Genomic DNA, 20,495 nt, shown 5'->3' on the forward strand with positions numbered 1-20,495 from the left:
GTATTTTTCTCCTTTTACCTTGTGGCTCTTCAGTGGATATGCAATAATACTTCATGAACCTTGGATTGCTTGGATGATAGCTTGAGAGCGTTTGAGATCTTTCGGGTGCTTTGGATTTGCAATGGAAGCACTTGATATCTCAAAAATGAGATTTGGGGGGTATTTAGAAGCATTTTGAACACTTTTTCAACGATAAAAAATCTAACCGTTATAGGCAGAAAAACTTATAATTATAACTTAAATTTAATATGTACATTCATATAACTAAAGAGGGTTGTAGATCAACTGGCAAAGGAAGGCTTGTGTTGGCTGGAGGTCATGGGTTCTAATATGGGGCGTGCGCGCACAAATGTTATAAAAATATTTTATAAATTAATTTAAAATATATTTAAAAATGTTTTTAATAGAAAATAATATTTTTGATAATACATATGTTATGAAAAAAATATTTAATAAATTATTCCAAAAAATATATAACAAATATTTTTAAAAGAAAATAATATTTTTGACAATACATATGCTATGAAAATATTTTCTAAATTAATCTAAAAATATTAAAAAATATTTTTAATAGAAAATAATATTTTTGGTAATACATATACTATGAAAAATATTTTATAAATTAATCTAAAAATTATATAAAATATTTTCAATAGAAAATAATATTTTTGGTAATACATATGCTATGAAAAATTATTTTATAAATTAATAAAAAATAGTTTGATATTAAAATTAATATTTTCAAGGAAAATACTCTTTTTGTTAATCACCCAAAATACTATAATGTGTATATTAAAAATTATCTTCTTGTTAATCATCAAAACTTAATTAATACGAACAAGTCGGCTCAACAATAATTTTGATAATGAAAAACTTCATGGATCTAATTGATAATTTCATGATAAAATAATATTTATTAAAAAATATCATGATAATTATTATCTAATTGATACTTTCATGATAAGCTATTTTTATATCTTGAAAAATATCTTGATAATGAAAATCTTTGGATTCCAAAAAAGAAAATGAAAAATAAGGAACTTATTATTACTTAAGGATGCGTATGCAATCATTTGGTTGTTGTTCTCAAGAATACAACAATTAGAATTTATGACGTAGGAAGAGTTGTTGATTGCTAATGGTTGAGTTAGGCTAGTGATTCTCATAGGAAAATCAACTCTGTAAATAGGTCCAAAAAGGAATAAGTCATTTGAGAGAGATATGTCACCTGAGAGAATTTTAGAGAGGCAATGGCACAGGGATGTGACCCCGGAGAAAATGTTTCTTTAGAAATAATCTCTCAAGGTTTGGCTTTCTTAGAATGCGTGGCTTCTGGGGAGGATTGAGGTTACCCTGGGAAGAAAGTGATCGGTTTTCGGAGAAAATTGGCTTCTCTCGGGAAGAAAGGAGGTGGATGGCTTTCGGGAAGAACTGATTTCTTCCGGGAATGATTTGTGCTTTGATTAACTTTCTTCGGATCATTGTCAGTACCAACAAAAGGTCAAAAGGCTCGCGGGGATCCCTCATGTACAAATGCTATCCACCTCCTATTTCTTCCATACTTTTTCTACATGTCCATACTGCTCATAAGATCTGCATTGGACTCTAGGTCTAAACTAGCACCAGTTTGGTGAATGTCCTTTATTGTTTCTATAAAGACATGGCTTATGCCTTCCTTTCTTGCCTCATCCTTTACCCTCTTGAGTTTTGTCTTTTCTTTATCTTTTCTACCATCATTTTGCTTCTTTCCTTCACTAGTAGATGGAGATTTACCATTCAACTGAGCCAAGAAATCTATTTCCATAGTTTCTTTTTGCCTAATCAATCTCTTTTGCTTTTGTGCCTGTAAGGCATTCACCAATTCTGGTAGGGTGATCTAATTAAGGTCTCTTGAATCTTGAAGAGACAACACTTTCTCCATAACTCTCTTGTCTGATAGTTTTGAAAGGCAGCGGCCAAAGGCGTGCCAAAAACACCAACCCGGTGTGGATTTATGTAAGGGTTTTATTTTCAAAGCATTTTTCAACAAAAAAAAAATAGCATAGTGGAAGCATAAAAACATACACAACGGAAACCAAAATCAACCTTGCAAGATTCAATTTCTATCACCCACATGCAAAATAGAAAAAGGCCATGCCATAGGGGGTTTTTCGGTATATCTTTCGGATGGAGTTCGGTGCTGATTACCTTTGCAATAACCTCATATTCTTTCTGTCTAGCAAGCCTCCTTGTCTCTGCCATCACACAGGTGACTAGCCCTCCTCTGTAAGTGTAAAGGACCTAGTTAATCCATGCTCGAGCCGCCACAGAACCCTTAAATAGAGCCGTGCTAGGACCCTCGATGAAGATGACCTTAAAATATACACGGTCCCTCCCTCGATTGCTTCTTGGTTGTGTAACAACCTCTCTATGGGGAGAAGAAGAAGATGGGAGCTACATCGGCTTATCTTGGAGCAAGAACAAGGAGAAGCTGTAGCTCAAAAGGAAGAAGAAGAAGAATAAGAAGAAGAGAGAAGGTGGAGAGTAGCTCGAACGATTGAGTTGCCTCCTTTAATCCACCAAATCTCTCTTTTCAAATCCCTATCCCCTCTTACATAGTCGCTCACACCTCTCCCATCTCCATACCATCTCTCATCATTTGACAAAGCTATGTCACATTTAATAGCATGAACGATTGACAACATGAGGTACTTGATTGACTGTTTTGAGGTGGTTAACTTTCCTGGTGCGCTAGTCGACAACATGTAGCTGTCGACAGTATACGAGCACCAGTCAATTATTTTGAAATGATTGACAGCTATACCTATTAATCGATTTTGTATGCCAAGTACCAGCTTTGGACAAATGCCTCTAAGGCCCTGTTATATAATAGCCCTCTCCTATAACCATAGATCCATGTGTCCTACACATAATATATCAACCTACTTCACTGTCTAACAGTGACGAGGAACACACTAATAGCAATGGATCATTAATCTGCTACCTTACTTGGTATGCGTGTGATTTTCTAGGTTCACAACTATGTAACAATTAGGACATGTCAACTCCTTGACGTTGATTGATTCCATCGATATACTAAAAGAATCTCTCTAGATTCCCAGATTACCTGAAAGATCCTGAGTATCCTTTAGCCAGAATTCAGGATGATCCTAATATAATAGTGAAGTCCAACTTCATATGAACCTATTAAGGCTCCTCAATTACTGTGCACTATAGTCCTTCCACTGACTAACATTCCGATCGAGTGAGAGTTATGGACTAATTAAAGTTACAGGACTTGGTAACTATAAGAAATCCAATACGGTGTGTGATTTAGGTAGCATGTCAGATCCCATTTGACATTGGAACACTTTACAATCTCATGCTCACCATAGCCAGGGAATTTCCAATCACAATCACCTACATGGATCACATAGGATGTTCATCCCCAACAAATGGAGGTCAATGGTTCCCATCGACAAACATTTGCCTCCATACATCACTGCACAGAGAGCAATCCCACCTCTTATAGTGGATGGTTTCACTCAATGAAAAATCCTTGACACTAGTGTACAAGACACTATGTCACCTTTAGTCAAAGGACAGTTACACAATCGAGAGCCAAAGACAGATCATTAATCCATTAGCCATGTGATTTGTCCCAAGCATCACATTTAGTGGATGTTCTTTTAACACCTACCCACATGTCTGCTATATACATCCCATGCAATGTGGCGTATGACTCAACACCCCATATCATTAGCATCATCATGCTAAATAATAGTAGTAGCTCATGTGTCAGTCCACTAATCGACAAATCATAGGCCCCTTCTGATAAGTCTAAAGACTGGAAATACCTTTATGAAATCTTAGACTAGAAATCCAAGTCACATAGTCTCAACACCTTGAGAGTTGGAAGTCTATCAGAAAATCTAGGGACTCATTCATAGAAATGAGATAGAGAGATATAAATGAAAATATGAACTTTATCATCAAGAATAATCAACAGTGCCACTCACTTACATCTCAAAGTGTAAATCTAGCATCTAGGGCACTATCACTAACAAGTTCTTCCCCTAACAACCTGATATTGTTCAACACCCTGAAGAGTCTACTAGCATATTCTTTAACTATCTCAGAATCTTTCATTTTGAGTAGTTCAAATTCTCTTCCAAGATTCAAGACTTGCATCTGTCTTGTTTTCTCACTGCCTCAGAACTCCTCTTTTAGTTTGTCCGAAGCTTCTTTAGGTGTCTCACATGCTATTTTCCTGTCAAAAATAGCTTTTGACATAACTGTTTGCAAACATGCCAAAGGCTTGAATTTCTTAGCTAACTCTTCTAAATGATGCTTTATTTATGCTATGGTAGGGTTAGCTCTAAGTGGTAAAGGATCTCTATCTGTCTTAACTACATCCTAAAGGGAAAGACCCCTAAGTAAGTCCTCATCTTTATAGCTTAAACAACATAGTTTTCTACTGAAAATATAGGAACAGAAGGTGATGAAAAACTGCTTGAGGCCATTACTAAACTTCCAGGTTTATGGGCTTTACTGGTAAGGGTAAGCTTGTTGGTTTCTCTCTTTCTCACAATCCCTCTTAAGAACTTGGTAGCTCTGATACCATTTGTTATTTTGAGTATGTTGAGGAGGAAAAAAATGTAGGAAAAAAAATGAGGCAAAAACTCTAATTTCATTCATCAAGAACAAGTACATACATATAGTCATAAAGTACAAAACATGCTTCCTTAAAATCTGCAATCTAACCACCTAATTTTTTCTGATTTTCTTCTCCTCCACAAACTACACATCAATCTAGAATTGTCAGCAACATTTCACAATTTAAGCTGAACTTCATACCAAAAATTATCATTATATTTGAATAGCAAAAGTTTCAACCTTTAACAAGAATTCCCTTGAGAACCTAAGCAAGGGGTTGTTTCATTATGGAAAATCATTTCTACTTTTCTATCTCTAATTTTATATAAAATATTTACTTTTTATTTTGTATAAAAAATTGATAACTTATTTAAATGTTAGAATTATCGAAACTTAATTTTCAATCTAAAAAATTAGAATTTATGTTAAAAAAAAAAAGAAGAGATGTTTTAATTTGTTTTGTGAACTTGGTGCTAGAGAAGAAGATGACATTGTTGAAAAATAATAAAGGAAGGTACTCCTGAAGCAATAGTAAAGCCTCAATGTTATGTTAAACAAAGAGACAAAAATAAAAAGAAAATGTGAGAAAAAGAAAACCAGAACTTGAAGAAGGATAACTTCTTCTTATTGAATTAAAAGCTCACACTTCTACAAAAGACATAAATGAAGTCATATTTATACAGAACTTAAATACATAACATCCATCAAATAAAAACTGAAAAGCTATAAATAAAACTTTAAATGTGGGATGTTTTGCATGCCAAATTTAAATGCCAAACTTCGGTTACAAAAGGAGAATATAACTGTGGAGACATAAATGAAAAAAAAAATTAAACCAACTTTAATTAAAGAAAAATATCACAAATCTCAAAACTCCTTGAGATTTTTCTTTGTCAAACCCAACTTGTTGAGTAAAAATTCAAATTGTCCACATGGTAAAGCTTTTGTGAGGGTGTCAGCAAGTTGAAATTCTGAATTACAATGAGTGAGCTTGATCTTGCCTTCTTTCTCTGCTTCCCTCAACAAATGAAACTTGACTTTAATGTGTTTTGTTTTACCATGTTGTACTGGATTGGAGGCGATAGCAATAGCAGACTTGTTATCACAAAATAATTTTGTAAGCTCCTCTTGTTCATATCTTAAATCACTAAGCAATTTGCAAAGCCATATTGCTTGATTTGTAGCACATGTTGTTGAAATATATTCAGCTTCAGCAATGGATTGAGTCACAACTTCATGCTTCTTTGAGTTCCGAGAGAAAACCCCAGTGCAAAAAAAAAAAAATATAACTAGAAGTGCTTTTAGAATCATTAGCACAACTAGCCTAATCACTATTAGCATATCCAATCAATTTCAAGTCACCAATGGACTCAAACCAAATTCCAAAATCAAGAGTACCCTTGAGGTGTCTAAGCACCCTTTTAGCAATACCAAAATGAACTTCACTAGGAGAATTCATATATCTTGATAGTATAGTTGCAACAAACATTAAATTTAGCCTGGATGCCGTCAAATACAACAAACTTCCTACCAAACTTCTAAAATTTGTAGGATTGGAGAGTTTCTCACCATCATTCTTAGAGACTTTTAAATTCAAAGTTAGAGGAGTGGAAACTGCTTTACTTGTGTTCATCTTCAATTTCTTCAAAATGTCTTAGGCATACTTCTTTTGAGAACTGAAAATACCCTTTTCTTCATGATGTATCTCTATGTCAAGAAAATGATGCATGTAACCTAGATTTGACATCTCAATCATCTTTTCCATCTCAACTTTAAAATTTTGTAGTGTTTGATGATCATTCCTAATTACAAGCATATCGTCAACATAAAGAGAAAGTGTGAGTTGCTTAGAATTATCACGAACATAAACATAGAGAGTAGTTTCACTCATACTCCTCTTGAATCATTGACGAATAAAGTAAGAATCAATTTTGTTGTACCAAGCTCGTGGTGCTTGCTTTAGTCCATAGAGAGCTTTTTTCATATGATACATTTTGTCTTCTTTTCCTTCTTCTATGAACCGTTTAGGTTGGTTTACATAGATCTCCTATTCAAGATCACCATTCAAAAAAGTTGATTTGACATCCAATTGGAATATTTTCCACCCCAATTGTACAGCTAAAGTAATAATCAACCTTATGGTGTCATGCCATGCAACTGGCACAAATGTGTCTCCATAATCAACTCTAGGTTGTTGTGCATAGCCTTTTACCACCAATCTCGCTTTGTATTTATTAATAGAGCCATCAAAATTATACTTCATCTTGAACACCCATTTCACACCAATGATGATGTTTTTGCGTAGAGGTTGCTCTACGAGCTCCCATGTATCATTTTTATTGATCATCTCGATTTCAACTTCCATAGTAGCAATCTAGTTAGCAAATTGTAAAGCTTCATAATAGTTGTTAGGTTTAACAACAACAAGACTGCATCTTTCATACACATCAGCAATTGATTTTACCTTATAGTTTGGACTGTCTCCAGTGGCTTCAACTAAGGCATCATCATCCAAGGGAGGATCTTGGATATTAGAACCATTAAAATCAATTGAGTCAAAAGAAGACTCAAATAATTCCAAACCTTCAATGTTGGTGGGGGAGTCTCTCACAACTTTTTACTGCTCAAAATCCCAATAAGAGTCTTCGTCGATGATGACATCATGATGCAAGATAATTTCTTTAATTTTCATATAAAAAATTCTATACCACTTGGAATTAGGAGCATAACCAATAAAGATTCCTTTGATCGCCTTCTCATCAAGTTTGGACCTCTTCATAGAAAGAACAAAAGAATAAGAAAAAGATCCAAAAATCTTTAGGTTTTTAACAAAAGGTTGTATACATGACCAAGCTTTATAAGGAGTCTTACCCTCTACTTCCCTTGTGGGTAGTTTGTTGAGCAAGTAAACAACAATACAAATAGCTTCTTCCTAGACATTCTTTAGCAATTTCTTCCCAAAGAGTAAACATCTTGCCATCCCCATCATAGTTTTGTTTTTCCTTTCAGATACACCATTTTGCTATGGTGTGTAGACAATGAACAGTTGGTGTTGAATTCCGAAATCTTCACAAAACTTGTCAAATTGCTTGGAAGTATATTCATTCCCATTATTAGATCTCAAAGTTTTGAGCTTTGCAACCACTTTGAGTTTCAACCAAATTCATAAACTTCTTGAAGACGTCAAATACTTGAGCTTTCTCCCTCAAAAAATAAATCCAAGTCATCATTGTCAAATCATCAATAAAAATGATGAAATATTTATTGTTTTCAAAAGAAGTGGTATGCACAGGACCACAAACATCAGTGTGCACCAAATCAAGCTTCTCCTTAGCTCTCAAACTGCCACCTTTTGGAAAAGGTAGCTTGTGCATCTTCCCTTCTTGGAAACTTTCACAAATCTGTCCAAAGGAATCAAAACCAGGAAAATCTTCAACCATGTTAGAAGAACGCAAAATTTGTGAAGCTTTGTCGTTGTAGTGGCCAAAGCGTTGTTGCTAGTTTTCCCTGTCTTCAACTTTGGCATTTAGAGGATGATGACATAGAGAGTCGCCATTCAAAAAGAATGCATTGTCAACCATATTGACCCTTGCAATCTCCACTCCATGTGGGTTATAAATAGTACAAACATGATCTTTGAAAAAAACATAAAATTTTTTATTCATCAATTAAGCAATACCAAGCAAGTTTTGAGATAATCTCAAAACAAATAAAACATTAGAGATTTTCTTTTCACCTTGCTTAGTATCCATGGTGACATTACCTGTACCTTTAGCTAGTATTGTCTCTCCATGTCCAAGGATCGCCTTTGTCCTCATAGATTTGTCAATCTGGCTAAAAAAATTAATATCTTTAGCCATGTGGGTGGTGCAGCCGCTGTCAATAAACCATGAGTTTATTTCTGTTTCAACAACATGAGAAGCCATAAATAAGAAAGTTGTTTCTTTCTTTTGATCATCTATATGATTTGCTTGCTGCGGGGGCTATTGGGATGTTTGGTTTTGCTTGGCAGGACAAAACCTTTCAGTATGACCATCCTTATCACAATAGTCACAATGGTAGACTTGCTTGTTTTTGGACCAGCAATTTTTCCCAGCATGGTTGGTCTTTTTACAAAAATGGCAAGGAGGACATTTTCCCCTCCTTGATGCTCCTCCTCTTCCCTTGCTCCCCTGATCTACAATTGCCTTTCTATCATCCCTTGCAACAGGTTTCTTGCCTTTGAATTTGGCATTAAAGGCACCTTCAACATGCTCCTTATTACGGATTGCTTCCCTTTACTCTTGGGCTTGTAATTTGGTGATTAACTTAGCTATAGAGAGAGTAGTCAAGTCACAGGACTCCTCTATGGCTGAGATCTTTGATTCAAATCTGTTAGGGACACTTACCATTATTTTTTCCCTAACCCTTTGATCTAGAAAAACTTCATCAGCTAATCTGATTTGGTTCACAATAGTCATTACTTTGGCAGTGTACTCCTTCATAGAGTCTAAATCCTTCATCTTCAACATTTCAAACTCTCTTTTGAGAGTTATTAATTTAGCAGCCCTTACCCTTGTGCTTCCTTCAAACTTATATTTCAACTTATCCCAAGCTTTCTTGGCTGTGTCACAATCAATAATCCTAGCTAAAATAGGATCTGATAAAGCAGCATGAATGCGAGATAAAGCCTTAGGCTTCTTTGACTTCTCCTCCTCATGTTGTCTTGTTTCATTCAAGGTTGGATTTGCTCCTAATGGTGGAGGATCAACATCATTCAAAAGGGATTCCTGAAGGCTAAGTGATTTTGGATAGGATTGCATTTTAACAACCCAAAATTGGTAGTTGTCACCATTAAATTGTGGGGGTGGAAACACCAAAATTAGAAGACATATTGTTGTAAAGTATAAAATTGGAATTCTCTTCTCTAAAAAAAATCACAGCCCTTTAAATCTAATGCTTGGATACCACAATTGAAAAAAATAATAAAGAAATGTATTGCAGAAGCAATAGTAAAGCCTCAAGGTTATGTTAAACCAAGAGACAAAAATCAAAAGAAAATGTGAGAAGAAGAAAATTAGAACTTGAAGAAAGATAACTTCTTCTTATTAAATTGAAAGCTTGCACTTGTACAAAAACAAAAACAAAGTCTTATTTATACAGGATTTAAATACATAACATCAATCAAATAAAAATTGAAAATCTATAAATAAAACTTTAAATGCGGGGGTGTTTTGCATGCCAAACTTTGGTTATAAATGGAGAATATAACTGTGGAGACATAAATGAAAAACATAAAATTAAACCAACTTTAATTAAAAAATATCATAAATCTCAACAGAGATAGAGATGATTCGAAAGCCAATTTTTCATATCTCCAATAGAAAACTTTATTTGTATTTCTTATGTAAGGAAAGAGGAAAAAATGAGGAATAAATACGATGCAAAGCGGAACCTGCAAGGTTAGGATAATTCTGGGAATCACTTGACCGGAGGCAATGGACGTCGCTCGACATTGCTAATCGCGGAAGACACTTACACAACCAAGCCACACGCTTGATATTTAGAAGGACTCACTCACTTCAAGCAAGAAGAGGACTTGCAATATATATATATATATATATTCTCAAAAACTCCCCAAATTTCCATTCACAAAGATATATATAGAGATTACAAAAGATACCCTGAGTTATTTTCCCTAGACACTTATCTCTTTAGGACTTTCCAAAGCAAGCGATATTTCCAAGACAAACAACACACATTCACAAGACATAGAAGTCAAAAGGTTTTCAAAGACTGACACTAGAAAACAAAATAAAATTAAATGGACTTCTCGTCTCCTGAGTATGCTCCCGCATCATTCTCTTCTGCTGGAAAAGAAGTCTTCTTGGAATTTGTAACCAAATCTTCCCAAAGCCTTTCATTATGCTTCTTGAGTTCTTGAGCTGACACCCATGCATCTTCACAATGCGTTTTTCTTATCTAATGAACCAGATGTTGTGTATAGGTTCCTTGTTGAGTAGTGGTTGAATGAACATCCACGACATCAATGATTTCTTGATGGGAATTTTCTGGTGAAGCAATCAATTCTTTAAACTTCAGGGAATCATTATCGTCATCTCCATAACAAGCATACAAATCACTGATGTTAAATATTGGGCTGATTGATAACCCTTGTGGCAACTTCAATCCATAAGCATTTGGCCTAAGCTTCTTGATGATTCGGCATAGCCCAAACTTCCATTGCTTGAGCTTGTTATAAGATCCCGCTAGAAATCTCTTCTTGCATAGATAAACCATAACCAAATCACCCTTTTCAAACTCGTTATTCCTCCAGTGCGCATCAACCTTAGTTTTGTAATACTTAGAAGCTTCCTTTAAGTGCTCTCGAACTTGATCATGAAGGCTTTTGATGTGGGTCATAAACTCCTCCGCATCCATGCTAACTCGAACTTGGTTACTTAATGGCAAAAGATCCAAAACTTGATGGGGTTTTTTTTTTCCATAAATCACCTCAAATGGGGCCTTTTTAGTTGATCAATTGAAAGTACTATTATAGGCAAACTTAGCTTGAGGAATGACGAACTCCCATCTCTTTGGACTGTCCCCCACCAAACTTCTCAATAAATTTCCAAGCAATCTGTTCACTACTTCAGTTTGGCCATCGGTTTGAGGATGATAACACTAGAAAACTGTAGTTGAGTTCAAAAAAGCTTCCATATTGTCTTCCAAAAGTGACTCATAAATCGAACATCACAATCTAATACAATTGATTTCAGAATGCCATGCAAACGAACTATCTCTCAAAAAAATAAGGTAGTAGCATGGGAAGCATCAGTGGAGTTATTGCATGGTATAAAGTAAGCCATTTTTGAGAAGCGGTCAACAACTACGAAGATGCAATCATACCGATGTTGTGCTCTTAGCAAGCCTATAACAGAGTCCATCGAAATATCCTCCTAATGAGCATTAGGGATAGGAAGTGGCTGGTATAAACCTGTATTTTGCACTCCTCCTTTGGCCTTTTGACACACCAAGCATTTTTGCACAAAACGAGCAACATCCCACTTCAAGGACAACCAAAAATAGCATTCTTTAACTAACAATTCAGTTTTGTCCCTTTTGAAATGCCCACCAAGTCCGCCACTATGCAACTCTTGAATGATAAAAAGCCTTAATGATCCCTCTGGAACACACAATTGATTTCCCCTAAAAAGATACCCATTTATGAGAAAATAGTCTTGGCTTTTCCCATCACTTAACTCTTGCAAAACCTTTGAAAAGAAAGAGTCCATTGCACAGTGTTATAGTAAGAGATCAAAGCCAACAATTTTGAAAGAGAGTGTAGTCAACAAGTTATATCTTCTACTCAAACCATCGACAACCTTGTTAAAGGAACCTGCTTTGTGATTTAGAACAAAAATGAACTTTTCCATGTAAGATACCCACCCAACATGTCGAGAATTCAACTTCTTTTGCGCCTTGAGAAATCTTAGAGCTTCATGGTCTGAATAGAGAACAAACTCCACACTAATGAGGTACTCTTCCAAATGTCGCAAGGCTTGCACAATCGCATACAACTCATTGTCATAAGTTGAATACCTTTTCTTGGCATCACTTAATTTCTCGTTAAAATAAGCAATCGACCTCCCTTCTTGCATTAGGACAACACCTATACCCACATTTGAAGCATCACACTCAACTTGGAACATTTTTTAAAAGTTGGGCAAAGCTAGCACTAGAGCTTCCATAAGCTTTCCTTTTACAAGTTGAAAACTCTTTTGTGCTTCCTTAGTCCACTAAAACTCCTTGCTTTTCAAGACATCCATCATAGGTGCAACAAGGGTGTTGAAGTTTTTCATGAAACGTCGATAAAAAGAAGCCAAGCCATGAAAGCTTTGCACTTCCATAAAACTTCTTGGGGTTGGCCAATCAAGAATTGCCTTTACCTTTTTCTCATCCATTTGCATTCCCTCTGCATTTACTATATAACCTAGAAATACACCCCGATCAGTGATAAAGAACACTTCTTTAGGTTAATATAGAGTTGGTTGTCATGCAAAACTTTGAACACATTTTGTAGATGCTCCACTTGTTGAATTCTATCATGACTATACACCAAGATGTCGTCAAAGTAAACAACAACATATTTTCCCAAAAAATCCTTCAAAACTTTAGTCATCAACCTCATAAAAGTGCTTGGGGCATTAGAAAGCCAAAATGGCATGACTAGCCATTCATATAAGCCATTCTTTATTTTAAAAGCTATTTTCCATTCATCTTTGGATTTAATTCAAATTTGATGGTATCCACTCCTAAGATCAATTTTAGAAAAGACCTTTACACCACAAAGCATATCAAACATGTCATTGAGACGGGGGATCAGGAACCGATACTTTACTGTTATCTTGTTTGTTACCCTACTATCAATACATATCCTCCAAGTTCCATCCTTTTTTGGTGTTAGAAGGGCTAGTACAGTGCATGGACTTAATGATTCCCTAATCAACACTTTTTTTAGCAATTCTTCAGCTTGTCTTTCCAATTCAGCATGTTCATTAGGTGACATTCTATAATGAGGCAAGTTAGGAAGGATTGCACTTGGTATGAAATCAATTTGATGTTGAATATCATGAAGATGAGGTAAGTAAGCAGGTAATTCATCCAGAACTAAACCTTCAAATCTATGGAATAGACTTGAAACTTCTTCAAGAACATCTCTAGCATCTTCCTTATCTTCCCCTACAACCACCAAAGCATAAGACACCTTTTCTTTACTGAAAACTTTTCGAAAGCTCTATAGGATAACAAGCTAATCGGGCCTTGAGATGCCACACTCATGGGGACATCCTTCAAAGGGTTCAACACAAATGTTACTCTGCCTTTCTTAATTGTGTAGGTGTTCTTCCTCCTATCATGTTGAGCACATCGATCATATTGCCACGGTTTCCCAAGGAGTAAGTGACAAGTGTTCATAGGAAGGACATCAAAATAGAGCTTGTCTTCATACTTTCCAATGGAGAATTTCACCTGGCATCTCTGTGTTACCAAAACCTCTCCTCCTTCCTTTAACCATGACACCTCGTAGGGTTTAGGATGCTGCTCACAAGGAAGTTTTAGCTTTTTGACCATCGTCTTAGACACCATATTTCTACACTTCCAGAATCAACCATCAAGATACATTTTTTTTCATTGGTCAAGCAATAAGTTCGGAAGATGTTATGCTTGAGCCATTGATCATCGTCTTGAATAGTCACTATGTAACATCCCGTATCGAGCGATAGGAAGATCCGGAACAACTTACCCTGATGGGCCTACACGAACTTCCCAGGGGGTCACCCATCCATGGATTGCCCCAGGTCAAGCACGCTTAACTTGGGAGTTCTTTGCCAACATTCAGCCCAAAAGGTATCCAGCTGGTGTTGTTTCCTTTCTTACACTATCTTCGATATATACTAATCTCTCTGGGCTCTCGGGGTATTACATTCTTCCCCCCTTAAGCACATGACGTCCTCGTCATGCGACCTTACAACTGGTCCCAGACCTTCTCCCCTTGGGGGCTGCCATCCTAGAAGCCTGCCAGAAGCCGCTCCTTGTACAGGCCCTCGAGCCCCGGCGCCACTCCCCGCCCTCATCGGACCGCTTTCGCCAAGGGTCGGCTCTGATACCACCTGTAACATCCCGTATCGAGCGATAGGAAGATCCGGAACAACTTACCCTGATGGGCCTACACGAACTTCCCAGGGGGTCACCCATCCATGGATTGCCCCAGGTTAAGCACGCTTAACTTGGGAGTTCTTTGCCAACATTCAGCCCAAAAGGTATCCAGCTGGTGTTGTTTCCTTTCTTACACTATCTTCGATATATACTAATCTCTCTGGGCTCTCGGGGTATTACACACTACCTATTGGATCACAAGACTTTCAGCATCATAGTCAGGTTCACAATACTCCTTTTCAGTTCCACCTTCAGGCTCTTCCTCTTCTTCTTCTTGCCCTTCTTGAACAACATTCACCTTAGCTTTCTTAAAAGGACATTCATATGCACGATGACCAGCTTCACCAGACCTGAAACACTTGAAAATTGAAGATCCAGTCTTACTAAGGTCCTTTTTTCCTCCCCCAGTATGTGGGTTTGGACACTCAAAGTTGGGTGTTGAATTTTTTTTGTTGGGGATCACTATCTTTGCTTTCAAAGCTTTACTGTTGTTACGTTTTCCGAAAGAGGCCCATTTAACTTTTTCCTCTGCTTTAAGAGCCATTTGATATGCCTCTTTAAGCGAATGGATGGGATGCATCATTAACTCCTTTTGAAGATTGAGTTTTAAGCCACTTGTGTATCTCACAACAAGCTAATCATCTATTTCCGTAAGATTAATCCGACTCAACAACTTGTAGAATTGCTCTGTGTAATCAGCCACAGAATGTTCATTGCAGTGGAGAATATTGTGGAACTTTTGGTACAAGGACTGTGAGTAATCTAGCGGAAGAAATTTCTCATCCAACTTCAACTTCATCTCTACCCATGTGTGAACTCTTGGGACTGCTCGTCTATCTCGACTTCATTGATATTGCTGCCACCAAACCAAAGCATGGCCCTTTAATTTTGTAGCGACAAACTGCACCTTTCTTTCTTCTGTCAAGTTTTTCCATTCAAAGAATGCTTCGAAAGACACAATCTAGTCACAATATTCATCAGGATCTAACTTTCCTTCGAAGTCCAACACGTGTTTGTCCCTTCAAGAGCTCTTGTTAATCGTTCCATGGCCTAACAATCACCAAAAACTATTTCTAAATTTTCTTTCGAACCAAACGAATCAGATTCCTCTTCCATGTCATCTTGAATTTCTGGAGTGACTTCTTTGACTTCATGCGAGGGAATTTTGCATCCGTTGGAGAATCTTAGTGATCGTTTCTTAAAGCATTTGATTAGATCGTCGCAATTTAGCGACCTCGTAATGTAAAGTGACATCCTTAACATTTCGTCTCTGCATAGGAGGTATAATCACTGGAACAAAGAAAAATCCCTCAAAATTTGGATTTTCTTGCTCTGATACCAATTTGATGCAGGTTGGAACCTACAAGGTTAGGATAATTTTGGGAATCACTCGACTGAAGGCTGCGGGCGTCACTCGACGTTGCTAATTGCGGAAGACACTCATATGACCAAGCTAGACGCTTGATATTTAGAAAGACTAGCTCACTTCAAGCAAGGAAAGGACTTGTAATATATATATATATATATTCTCAAAAAATCCCTAGATTTCCATTCACAAAGATATATAGAGAGATTATAAAAGACACTCCGCGTTATTTTCCCTACACTTATTGCATTAGGACTTTCCAAAGCAAGCCATATTTCCAAGACAAACAACACACATTCACAAGATATAGAAGTTAAAAGGTTTTCAAAAACTAACACTAGAAAACAAAATAAAATTAAATGGACTTCTCATCTCCCGAGTATGCTCCTGTATCAAAATATCAAGTGACCGTATACTTGCTTGGGGACACACACTGCGCTGTAATTGGCTGTAATTTTGGAATTTTCTTTGTGTTTATGTTTTCATAAGCAAGTATAGAATGGGTTTGGTATGTTGTGTTCAGAAGACTTGGAGAAGATGCCTCCTTTTCCAGTACATTTTCCCCCTTGGATGTGACCTTTTTCTCATCCGAGAAACTTAAAAACCATACCATAGCACTGTTGGTATTTAACTTTAAGAAAGAAGTTGAAAAAGAACTTGAGAACTGATGATTTATTACTCAATCAAAATACGAAGTCATACATTTCTACTTTATCACTAGCTCTTTATATAGCACGGAAGAATAACAAGAAAATAATCGAAACTAAAAATGAAATACATAAAACAAGCCTAAAATAAAGATAAAGATAAGCAGGGAGGTTGGAGAAAAAAATGGAGCAAAAACTGAAGACTTGGTTCTGCAGTTTATTGAGTGGGCTTGGTCTTAAAAGAAATATCTTTTTGATTTGTTATTTCCAACATTCCCCTTCAAATCAAAAAGCCTTCATCCAAAGCAGTGATCTTAATCTGATAAAGACTTCTGATGACAGTGGCTTAGTGAAGATATCTACTACTTGTTCCTCTGTATGACAATACACCAGCTCGACTGTCTTTTGCTTTACATGATCTTTGAGAAAATGAAAATGAGTATCAATATGCTTGCTTCTTCCATGCTGGGTGGGATTCTTTGACAGTTTAATTGCTGACATGTTGTCAACACGTATCAATGTAGATCCTTCCTGAGTATGATTCAGACTTGTCAGAAGATTTCTTAACCATATGGCTTCACATACAGTAAATGAAACTACCACATATTCAGCCTCACATGATGATAAAGGCACAATTGGTTGTTTTTTGCATGCCCAAGTAAATGCTGTTGAGCCAAGGTAAAAAACATAACCTGTTGTGCTTTTCCTTTCTTCAGGATCTCGACCCCAGTCACTATCAGAATACCCAACAAGTTTCCTACTTTCTCCATAAGCATAAAAAATGCCAAGATTAAGTGTGCCTTTCACATACCTCAAAATTCTTTTTGCAGCTTGCTAGTGAGATTCTCTTGGCACTTCCATGTAGAGACTCAATAGGCTAACTCCATAGACAATGTCCGGCCTTATCACAGTTAAATATCTAAGACTTCCAATCAAGCTTTTGAAAAATGTTGATTCAATAAGCTTACCTTTTTCTTCTTTTGTCAATCGAGTATCTGTAGTGACAGGAGTTGCTACAATACTGCAATCACTCATTTTTAATTTTCTCAGCAATTCATCTGTGTATTTTTGTTGGCACACAAATATTCCATCCTTGTCTTATTGAATCTCCAACCCCAAGAAGAAAGACATCAGCCCATTATTTGTCATTTCAAACTCATCAAACATATTTTGTTTGAACTCTGAATAATCTTTGGCTATTCCCTGTAAACAAAAGATCATCCACATATAAACAGATAACTAGAAATTCACCATCAATATTATTTTTTACATAAACACAAGGTTCATATGGGCATTGATCGAAACCAGTTTGACGAAGATAATCATCAATGCGAGAATTCCATGCACGTGGGGCTTGTTTCAGACCATACAACGCCTTTTTTAATTTGTAAACCTTGTGTTCCTCACCTCTTGTTTCAAACCCTTCAGGCTGATGAATATATACTTCTTCTGTGAGAATTCCATTGAGAAAGGCCAACTTAACATCGAGTTGATATATTTTCCACCTCTGAGATGCTGCAAGAGAAATCAGTAGTCTTACCGTATCAAATCGAACCACAGGAGCAAACACTTCATCATAGTCAATTCCATATTTTTGCTTGTACCCTTTTGCTACTAGTCTTGCTTTGTAGCGAGCAATGCTACCATCAGCATTACGCTTAATTTTTTATACCCATTTGACTCCAATTGCTTGTTGATTTGGTGGAAATGTGGTTAATTCCCATGTGTCATTTTTGTTGATAGCCATCATTTCTTCCTCCATGGCAAACTTCCAGCAATCTTTTGTCACAGCTTCTTTGAAATTGATGGGCTCATGGTCAACATATAAACAAAATAGATTTGTAGCTTCCTCTTCAATTTGTTGTGTGTTCCTGTAAATGTCTTGTAGGCTTCTAATTTGACTGGAGAGGAACTATCACTTGAAGAACTTGAATTTGAGTTGGGATGGCTACTACTGCTTTCATGCAAACTACTATTACTTGCTTGAGAATCTGCATGAAAATTGCTACTACTTACATGAGAACTTGCAGCTGATGTTGACTGTGTTGTAGGCGTAATTGTGACCGATTGACTCCCGGCTACAGATTAATTTGTTGCTTCATCTTCATGAATCATTGTTGCATCCTCAACAATATTTTTTCCTTTATCTTTGTCACTGTTCCAGTCCCACATTGCTGCCTCATGAAAAATAACATCTCTACTCACCATTAATTTTTTTGTTAATGGATTGTAGAGCTTATATGCCTTTGACTCTTAACTATAGCCCATAAAGATACATTTTTCACCATGATCATCCATCTTCTTTCTCTTGCTCTCAAGTATTTGAGCATATGCGATACACCCAAAAATCCTCAAATGACCAACGCTAGGCTTATCTCTACTCCATGCTTCTTGCGGTGTCATATTTCGAACACTTTTCGTTGGACAATGATTGAGAAAAATCGAACAAGCCACTACTTCAGCCCAAAACTATTTAGGCAATTTTTTCTCATTGAGCAGTGTTCTTGTCATGTCAAGTATGGTGCGATTCTTTTGTTCTACAATTCCATTTTGTTGTGGGGTGTATGAAGTTTTGAGCTGATGACGTATACCATGTTCCCTGCAAAACTCTTGGAAAGCATTTGAAGTATACTCTCCATCTCTGTCAGATCTTATGGTCACAATCTTACACTTCCTTTCATTTTCTACAAGTGATTTGAACTGTTTACACACAGTTAATGCAACACTTTTTCCTTTCAGAAAATAAACCCATACCTTTTGGCTGAAATCATCAAAAAAACTTATGAAATATTTGTTGCCACCAAAAGAATGAGGTTTGATTGATCCGCAAATATCTGTGTGTACAAGCTATAAGCATGCATGTGCTTTCCATGATGATATACTGGGAAAAGGAAGACGAGTTTGCTAACTAAGTACACACCCTTCACAAACACGATCTGATAGTTCAATACTTGGCAGTCCATGCACCATACCAGTTGAAGATAACAATCTTAGTCCATTGAAATGAAGATGCCTAAATCATAAATGCCATTTTTCTAACACACTTTCAGTTATTCCAAGAAAATAAGATGTATTCGTGGTATTTAAGTGTAGAGGAAACATACGGTTTTTTGACATTTGTATTCGGGCAATGAGTTGCCCATTTGCATCTCTTAGCTGGAGTTGTTTCTTTTCCATATGAATAATATCTCCTTTCTCAAGCAACTAACCAAGACTAAGAATATTGCTCTTCATCCTAGGAATATAATAGACATCAGTAATATAAATGATATCACCATTGTTTTTATACACCTGGATCTTTCCTTTCCCTGCAACCAGCAACTTCGAGCCATCTTCAAGACTTACTAGTCCACCAGATTCTTCTTTCATATCCACAAAACATTTCTTTCGACCACACATGATTAGACACTCTGGAGTCAAGATACCAGACATTAGTTTGCTCAACAGATTCTTTATGCACTATCAGCAAAGTTGGTTTTTCATCAACGTCATTGGAGGCTTCGGCTAAGTTGGCATGATCTTCAAATTTCTTGGAACATTCAAAAGAGTAATGTCCAAATTTATTGCAATTAAAACATTGAACATTTTCTTTACCTTTGCCATATCCTCTGTGACCTCTACCTCGTCCACGATAAGTTGCTCTTCCACGTTGAGAAGTTTGTCCTTAAACATGTTCACTGTTTGAATTATCAAAAGTGAGTTTTGACACCAAAGCTTGATCTGTTAAGCTTGACTGAGAATGCTTCTTTATACGTAGTTCATGAACTCTCAGAGAACCTAAAAGTTCTTCAGTACTCATTGTTTCCAGATTCTTTGACTCCTCTATAGCTGTTACTACATGCTCAAAATTATGAGTAAGAGACCTCAGTATCTTCTCCATTACTTGAACATCTTCAAGCTTTTCTCCATTTCTCTTCATTTGATTGACAATTGCAATAAGTCATGAGTATAATCTGAGACTAATTCCCCTTCTGTCATGTGAACTGCTTCAAACTCACTTCTGAGAGTCTGCAATCTCACCTTCTTCACTCTTTCAACTTCTTTATAAATTGTGCTCACGTTGTCCCAGACCTCCTTGCTGCTTGTTGCTTAAGAAATTTTCTCAAACGTATCATCCTCCAATCCTTGGTACAACAAAAAGAGTGCCTTCT

Source organism: Diospyros lotus, chromosome 12 (assembly GCF_014633365.1).
Source record: "Diospyros lotus cultivar Yz01 chromosome 12, ASM1463336v1, whole genome shotgun sequence".
Taxonomy (NCBI): domain Eukaryota; kingdom Viridiplantae; phylum Streptophyta; class Magnoliopsida; order Ericales; family Ebenaceae; genus Diospyros; species Diospyros lotus.